Below are 9,171 nucleotides of genomic sequence, written 5' to 3' on the forward strand. Positions count from 1 at the left end.
TCTTTTGGGTTCAGTACATTTTGTGGTCATATGCATTGAGTTTCTGTCGTTTATTGGGTGATCACCAGATGATATGGTGTTTCTAAGAATCATATTTTATTTCCTCATCTGTGCACCGAATTTCATGTCTCAGGTTCTGTAGTTCATCTATAGTTTCTTATTAAATATTTTGCTCGTCACTTATTTTGGGGTAGTCTAGGTATGCAAATTATTTTAAAAGAAAATTATCAAGTATTTGTTGAATTTATGGATTGTTTTGAGCTCCAGAATACTATCTTAGCATGCCATGCATCACAATATATGAGTAACCTACTTGGCACCGGGTACCTGTTTGTTATTTTTGGAATCGTACTTTCAGCATACAGGACCTTATTCAACTAGTTGATGTGAGTGAAACTGCCGATCTTTTTAGACAGTTTGCGTTTCAGATCATGGATAATGTCAGTATTGAAATTGGAAAACCTTGATAAAGATTGGCTATGGTGATGGAGGTTACCAATGAAAGGCTTTGGTTTTACTGCTACAAACAGCCTTGGAAATGACTGGCTGAATAATATCCTGCAATCAATGTAACATATGGGTCAAGAAGCTTATTCTTGCTGTCCGTGTGTCTTTCACAGTTTTTGAATACCTTGCTGCAGGTTGTTTGAAGAAGTTTTATGTTTGCCAGACAATACAACATTATTAGGCATGTTTGGTAAAGGTTCTTTTATTATCTTTAAAATCTTGAGTTTTATTTAAGATTTTTATCTTTAGAGTTTCCTGTATGGATGTTTTAATCTGTCAAATCCTGTTTTGAGGTATTAGTAGATATATGATTTAATTTCTAAACACCTTGTTTAGATTGGATTTTTGGAATGTAGTGTTGTAACATACAGTAAGAATTACCAGACTGCTTTTTGTTGACCGAACATCAACGTTGATGTATTGGAATTTTGTTGTGTTCCAGTCGACTATGACTTTGGTGATGACAATTGCATTGCATGATTTTTTCACGTATTGGATGTTTTTTATTTCAAATTTTTGTGGTTGCCCTTTATGAAAATTCGCTAGGTCGCGGTTCACACAATTTTATTGAGCTAAATCGATTTGGTGAACTTGGAAGTTTGAACTAGCAATCTTTATATGTGTGGTCGTAGTTTACACTTATAAATTAATTTAATTATAATAAACTTAAATTTTAAAATAAAAAAATTAATCTTTTATGTTAATAGATTTTAATTTTAATTTTAGTAAGACGTAAAATTATTGATAATGTATGAAATTTTTGTCAAAAACCATAATAACAATATAATTGGCTTTAATATCTGTAGTATTGTGGCGTCCCAAACCTCGCCACGTAATCATACAACATGTGACGTCATATGCATAAAAATTTTCTTTTCGACGAAGTAATAATATAATGCATATACGACAAAATAGTGCAATCACCACATTATCTACGTCAGTGTAGTAGAAACACTATAATAAATACACACATACAACTCAAATAAGACAATAAGCTATACTGTCTCTATCTATTATCAACTACAGGACTGTTTGACTAGATACACCTAGTCCTTCACTCTATCATGTCTCACGGCATAATCCTGTAACCTGTCCAACAGAAACAGCTCCCAAAGGGTGAGCATACACAACAAACATCATCGTAATACATAACAGTTATATTAACAACAACATAAGATATAACTGAAATGATAACAGAAATACCCCTTTGCCGTTTCTAGACAATCAGCCATCAACAACCTCAACAACATCACACTGCAACAATAACATTGACGATACGTCGCACCCCGACTCCGGCAACAGCAATATCGTCGAACGAATAACAACATCGACGATACGTCGCACCCCGACTCCGGCGACAGCAATATCGTCGAACGAATAACATCAACGATACGTCGCACCCCGACTCCGGCGACAGCAATATCGTTGAACGAACAACATCAACGTGACAACATCAACGATACGTCTCCTAACAACGATAACCAACAACATCAAAAATAATAAACAACAAGTATAATACCAAATCACCCAAATCCAGTGATTTATCGTCGTTCAACACAATAGTATTCATCAATACTAAACAATAACAACATATGCTCGTACGTCAACACGTACCTGATAATCGAGTATATATAAAATCTGGCTATTTCTTTGATCCCGAGGCTTGTGATGTATCTAAATAATTCAACAACAATTATCAGATCATTGTCACCGTATCAACACAGTCATAACAGCCTCAATATATAACACCAAATAGCCCCAACAACAATTAATTCAACAAAATATAAAACTCGATTATAAATTCGTATTGTTCAACAATTTAATAATCTGGTGTATTTAATTCACAATACTACCATCAAATACACCCTAATTAATTAACTTTAAATAATAGGCTATTTTACAACATCCGTCAAATTACGAAAACTTTATATCAACGTGTAGCCTATACTTCGTAGACTCCGAATATATAATCAGAATTAATAACAACTGACAAACAACTCTCCAATCTCAATCCAATGATTAAAAATCCCTAATTAAAACAAATTAGGAATAATTCAAATAACACCACTATAATCTTCTCCAGTTCGTTAAAATCATACACTACTCAACAATCTTCAATTTCAGTATGATTTAACAATTTATCGGATTTATTCCAAAAATCGACGAATTTCAAACATCACCAAAACTATAAAATTTATACCTCAAATCGAAGACCTCGTGTCAACGATCCCAGAACTGAAATCGATTCGTCGATTGGATAAACCGATAAGTCGCACGATCGAAAAGAAAATCAAAAATCGTATCAACTCTTTTCTCTCACCTCTCGTAAACTTACTGTAAGAATGAAAGATTCATTCTTTCTCACATGATTCCATCTTTATCTTTTTTTAATATTATATTATATTATATTAATAAAATAATATAATATAATATATAATATTTAATATTTTAATACCGGTATATCCTTTTGGATCAATCAAACAATCAAATTTTTCAAAACTCAAAACATGGAACTTCTATATCTTTCAGTTTTCTATATTATATCCAAATTTCAAATCATTTAGACTTCATATGACCAAAATATGTCATATTTCTCTATTTAAAAATCGTTAATTATTTAGTAATCTTATATTACTAAATCAACTACTTGTGATATTTACTTCAAGCATTACAAGTATATAATTAACTATCAATTAAAGTATAGATTTTATAATAATCGGTGGTTAGTTGATCATAAAAAATATTGTGAGACTGTTTCACTGGTCAAATTTGTGATATGGATCTTCAATCTCATTTCATAAATAAATATGAGTAGGTGTCTTGTGAGATGGTATCACGAATTTTTATCTGTGAGACGGGTTAACTCTACCGATATTCAAAATAAAAAGTAATACTTTTAGTATAAAAAGTAATATTTTTTCGTGAATGATCCAAATAAGAGATTTGTTTCACAAAATACGACATGTGAGACTGTCTCACACAAGTTTTTGTCAATAAATATTAAAAATATTATTATTCTTTTAAATATGAACTGAGTTAATACGTATCACATATATAATTCGTGAAATCTTCTGATAAAAAACTTATTCTTGATCAATTTAGTGAAAACTTATTTAACATTAAATTACACCCTCGTCGTTTTTAGCAAAATATATATATATATATCATAAATTTTTTAATATATATGAAGCAGGCATTGTTAAATTTTTTTTAGGTGTCCCGTGCAAATTGTTTAACAGATAATGTATAAATAATATTAAAGTTGAGACAATAAAATAAAATTATACCTTTTCAAAACACGAGCAGCAGTGCGTGCAAAGTAACAAACCCAGCCCAACACGACAGAGTGGAAACCAGAAAATCACACTGCACGCGGCAGCGGCCTGGTGGGCACGTCGCCGGGGGAGCAATGATTTTGGGGTGACATTCCTAACTCCTGCTTCGTCGAGTAATTAGATTTGTGTTTTTTAATCCTCTTCGTCTCGTGCTTGGGATTATGCAAATCGATAGATTTTTAGGACAATTCTCGTTTTTCTACCATCTCTTTGAAGTAATTGTTCGTTATGATTTTTAGGTTGATACGATGATGCATGGTTTTAAGTGTATAATATATCAAAACTGTATATGTATACACTATATAATATAATCTTATTTTAGAAAACCAATAACAAATCGGGTTTCTTACAAGTAGCAAAGGATCATCATTAAAAACATACTATCATTTTGTCTTACTTTAAAAAAGGTGCACATATACACTCTCTCTCTCTCACGGTAGTTATTAAGTAATGTTAATATTTATATCTATCTAAATGGATGTTATTAAATTAAAACACTAAAAGTAAATAGATATAAAAAAAACATTTAAGAGTATGTATAAAAAAAAATTATATTGAAATAATTCCACTCGCGGAATTGAGAACACGAGGGTTAATTCATTGAATTTTTAAAAGATAAATATTTATCGTTAGAAGGGTAACTTGCTTTATTATTTCATTTGTATATAGTTTGTGGGATTTTTTTAATTTTTAATTTCATACAATGGGAGTGGGGACAAATATTTTGTGGGATTTTTTTATTTTTAAATTATATACAATGGGAGCGGAGACATATGGTTTGTGGGATTTCAATGTAATTAAACGTGGGTGTTTTTTTTAATTTATAAAAGTCAAAATCACTAGTCTAATCTCTTTATTAATTACTCACCAATATCGGAACTCGTGTGAGGGATTAATTAAACAAGAAAATCTATCACATTTCGAGGCTCTGCCCTAATGCTTAAATTAGAGTTAGCATGAGACGTAAATTCAGAAGCAATGAAAAAAAAAATTGTTGACTTTTTCGTTACAGTCCAAGTGGAGTAGATGTAATATAATGATTGTGGAAATTGACTTTGGTTCCTCTTCTAGCTAATTGTCTATCTATAATACATAAAATAGAACAAAATTTATTTTATTAAAACGTCAAATTATTAAACATATAATCTTTAGGTGTCAGATGTATATAATTTTAAGGTATTATTTGGTATGCATGATAAGGGATAATTGATTTTTAATCCTTCACTTATCATGTGTTTGGTGTGCATGATTAAGATTGTGATAAGCTCGTTCAGCTCGCACCCTGCCTACACTGTATGTATTATTAATTTATTATCCTCTTGTTGGTGGTTATATAATCTTTTGGGGAGAAGAGATGATGTTTGATTAATTTAAATTTTTCTTTAATATCTTAAAGTTTAAAATAATTACAAATTCAACAAATTTAATAATATTTAAATATAATTTTTAATTTGACTAATATTTTAAATAATATAATTATTATTGATCATATTTTAATTATTATCATATTAGACAAACGATAGTTTTTCCGCTAGCTAGTATAATTGTTATTAACTTTAATTATCACAATAAATGCATATTTATGTTATTATCGAATTTTACTTATTTTCTATAACATTAATCGATTTTTTTAGTTATTTTCTGAAATTGAAATTAATGAAAATTTAATAATTAATATAATATTTTAATTTTATTTATAATTTTTCAATAAATTAATTCGAGAAATTTTATTTATTTATTCAATCATTTTACTAATTAATGTATGATGATGATATTTTAGTAATCATAATATAATTAATAAAAATAATCAAACAAGTTAAAATCATGTTAAACATCGTATAATTTATCATAATGTGTTATTTATCCTTACTTTTTATTTTATAATCACTCTCATTATATATTATTTATTTATCCTATCACACGAATCAAACGATGTATAAGTGTTCAAGAATCACATGGGGTTAATATTTATCCAATATATATATTACTTTTTTCGTCTTCATTATATATATAAAAAAACATAAATATGTTACTTCTTCCGTTCCATTATATATATATATATATATATATATATATATAAACAATTTTTTTGATGTGATATAATGAGACCTAATTACAAGTTTTAAGGTGTTTGCAAATAATAATTAACATAATACACAATGGGAAGGGAAGGGGTTGCTTTTCAAACAATGGGATGTGAACACCTTCTGGCTAGCTCGTAGCATGCACTTATAATGTTAGGATCGATCTCTTTGAGATTATTTAAAAATTGTCTCGTTGTTAGATCAATAACTGATGATCTAAATTGATGAGTTGAGTAACTTTATGTTAAATTGCGGAAATAATTTGAGCTGATACGACGAATGTTTTGGTGAAATTGATATAATACAAAGTGTGAGACCGGAAAAAATGTGTTTGAGCATGTTAGACTTGATTGTGTAAAAACGGATAATTAAACACAAAAGATAATCATAATAAAATTCTCAAAATTAGAATCGTAAATAGCGAGGAAAAGACGTCTGTGTTGTGAAAAAGTAAAAATTTATGGTAAAAAGTAAAAATCTCAAACTCTCAAAATTTACCAAACTACACACTTTATAATATTTTTCTCTCTACTCAATTGTAATTTTCTTCACAAATGAGAGATATATTTATAGGAAATCTTTACAAATAATCCAAAAATAAAATACATCATTACCTACATCATCACACACTAATTTTCAATATTTACAACTCTTATTTTCAACATTCAAATATTCAATACACACATTTTAAATATATTTTTCAACACTCCCCCTTGTGATGATGATCATAATGATTGTCTTCATTACGTGTTTTTATACTGCCTCGTTAAAAACCTTACTAGGAAAAACCCAGTGGGATAAAAACCATAGCAAGGGAAAAAGAGTGCAGTCACGTAAACTCCCCCTCATGTTGACACGAACAATTCTTCACAAATTTCGTAGATTGCGCATCCCAATATTATATATATGCTTTCTGAATATTGACGTAGGAAGCGCCTTTGTGAAGAGATCTGATGAATTTTCACTTGATTGAATGTGACGAACATCAATACATCTATTCTTCTCAAGCTCCTTGGTGAATGCGAAGAACTTAGGAGGAATATGTTTAGTTCTGTCGCTTTTTATGTATCCTTCTTTCATTTGAGCAACACCTGCAGCATTATCTTCATATAGTATCACAGGCTTCTCATCAGATGATAATCCGCATGAAATTTGGATATGTTGGGTCATTGATTTTAACCACACACATTCACGACTTGCTTCATGTAGTGCAATAATCTCGGCATGATTTGATGAAGTTGTTACGAGCGTTTGTTTCTGAGAACGCCAAGATATTGCAGTGCCTCCACGAGTAAATACATATCCAGTTTGGGAACGTGCCTTGTGTGGATCAGATAAGTATCCAGCATCAGCATAACCAATTATACTTGGATTAGCATCTTTTGAATACAAAAGTCCCAAGTCTGTCGTTCCTCGTAGATAACGGAATATATGTTTAATTCCGTTCCAGTGTCTCTTTGTTGGATATGTGCTAAATCTTGCCAACAGATTCACGACAAAAGATATATCAGGCCTTGTACAATTTGTAAGGTACATAAGGGCACCGATGGCACTTAGATATAGTACTTCTGGACCAAGAATATCTTCATCATCTTCACATGGACGGAATGGATCCTTTTCTATGTTTAATGATCTAACAACCATTGGAGTACTTAAAGGATTTGCTTTATCCATATTAAAACGTTTAAGGATCTTTTCTGTATAATTTGTCTGGTGAACAAACATTCCACATTCTTTTTGTTCAATTTGTAAACCCAGACAATACTTGATTTTTCCAAGATCCTTCATTTCAAATTCTTCCTTCAAGTATGACACAACTTCTTGAATTTCTTTATTCGTTCCAATGATGTTTAAATCATCAACATATACAGCAATAATTACGCATCCGGATGTTGTTTTCTTAATGAAAACACAAGGGCATATTGAATTATTTACATATCCCTTTTTCATCAAGTGATCACTTAGTCGATTATACCACATTCGACCTGATTGCTTTAACCCATATAATGATCTTTGTAATTTCACAGAATAACATTCCCTGGGTTTTGAACTTTGTGCTTCAGGCATCTTAAATCCTTCAGGGATTTTCATATATATATTACTATCAAGTGATCCATATAAGTAAGCTGTAACAACATCCATAAGACGCATTTCTAAATTTTCAGATACCGCCAAGCTAATCAAATACCGAAACGTAATTGCATCCATCACAGGAGAATACGTTTCTTCATAATCAATTCCAGGCCTTTGAGAAAAACCTTGTGCAACAAGTCGAGCTTTATATCTTACTATTTCATTTTTCTCATTTCACTTTCGAATAAAAACCCATTTGTATCCAACAGGTTTTACACCTTCAGGTGTAAGGACTATAGGTCCAAAAACATTACGATTATTTAGCGAATTTAATTCAACCTGGATGGCATCTTTCCATTTTATCCAATCCTGCCGATTTTTACATTCACCAAAAGATTTTGGTTCATGATCTTCGTTATCATTTATGATGTCGATTGCCACATTATAAGAAAATATATCATCAATTTCATCTATATCTTTTCGGTTCCATATTTTTCCAGTATTAATATAATTGATAGAGATTTCATGATTCTCGTCAGTTTGTGGTTCTGACAGAACATTTTCATCATCATGTGTTTCTTCAGGAACACCATTCTCTATTTTGTGATCATCATGTGTTTCTTCAGAAACGTCATTCTTTATTTTGTGATCATCGTGTTTCTCTATGAATTTTCTTTTTCGAGGATTTTTATCCTTGGAACCGACTGGCCTTCCACGCTTCAGGCGTTTAATGACATCATGAGTATCTTCAATTTGTTTCTTCGGAATTTCAATTCGAGCAGAGGCATTTGCAGCATGTATATATGATTTAGTTACCCCTTTTGTGTCTGCAAATGCATCTGGTATTTGATTTGCTATTCTTTGCAAGTGTACAATTTGTTGTACATCTTTTTCACATTGTTTTGTTCTTGGATCCAGATGTAACAATGATGATACATGCCATGTAATTTCCTTTTCGGTATGTTTCTGTTCTCCCCCTAACATTGGGAAGATTTCCTCATTAAAATGACAATCAGCAAAACGTGCTGTGAACACGTCGCCTGTCTGAGGTTCAAGATATCGAATGATTGATGAACTATCATAACCGATATAAATTCCAACCTTTCTTTGAGGTCCCATTTTCTTTCGTTGCGGTGGTGCAATAGGCACATACACCATACATTCAAAAATTC

General features: G+C 30.8%; 1 long non-coding RNA gene across 1 annotated transcript; it reads right to left on the reverse strand.

Annotated features, from left to right (window-relative positions):
* Nucleotides 1-1,319: 1,319 nt before the first annotated feature.
* Nucleotides 1,320-2,832, reverse strand: LOC142554932 (uncharacterized). Its single transcript, XR_012822280.1, has 3 exons — nucleotides 2,708-2,832; nucleotides 2,122-2,181; nucleotides 1,320-1,596 (listed from the first exon to the last, which is right to left on the reverse strand). It is a non-coding gene; the product is annotated as an uncharacterized LOC142554932 (long non-coding RNA).
* Between the last annotated feature and the right edge of the window lie 6,339 nt (nucleotides 2,833-9,171).

Source organism: Primulina tabacum, chromosome 9, assembly GCF_025594145.1.
Source record: "Primulina tabacum isolate GXHZ01 chromosome 9, ASM2559414v2, whole genome shotgun sequence".
Lineage (NCBI taxonomy): Eukaryota > Viridiplantae > Streptophyta > Magnoliopsida > Lamiales > Gesneriaceae > Primulina > Primulina tabacum.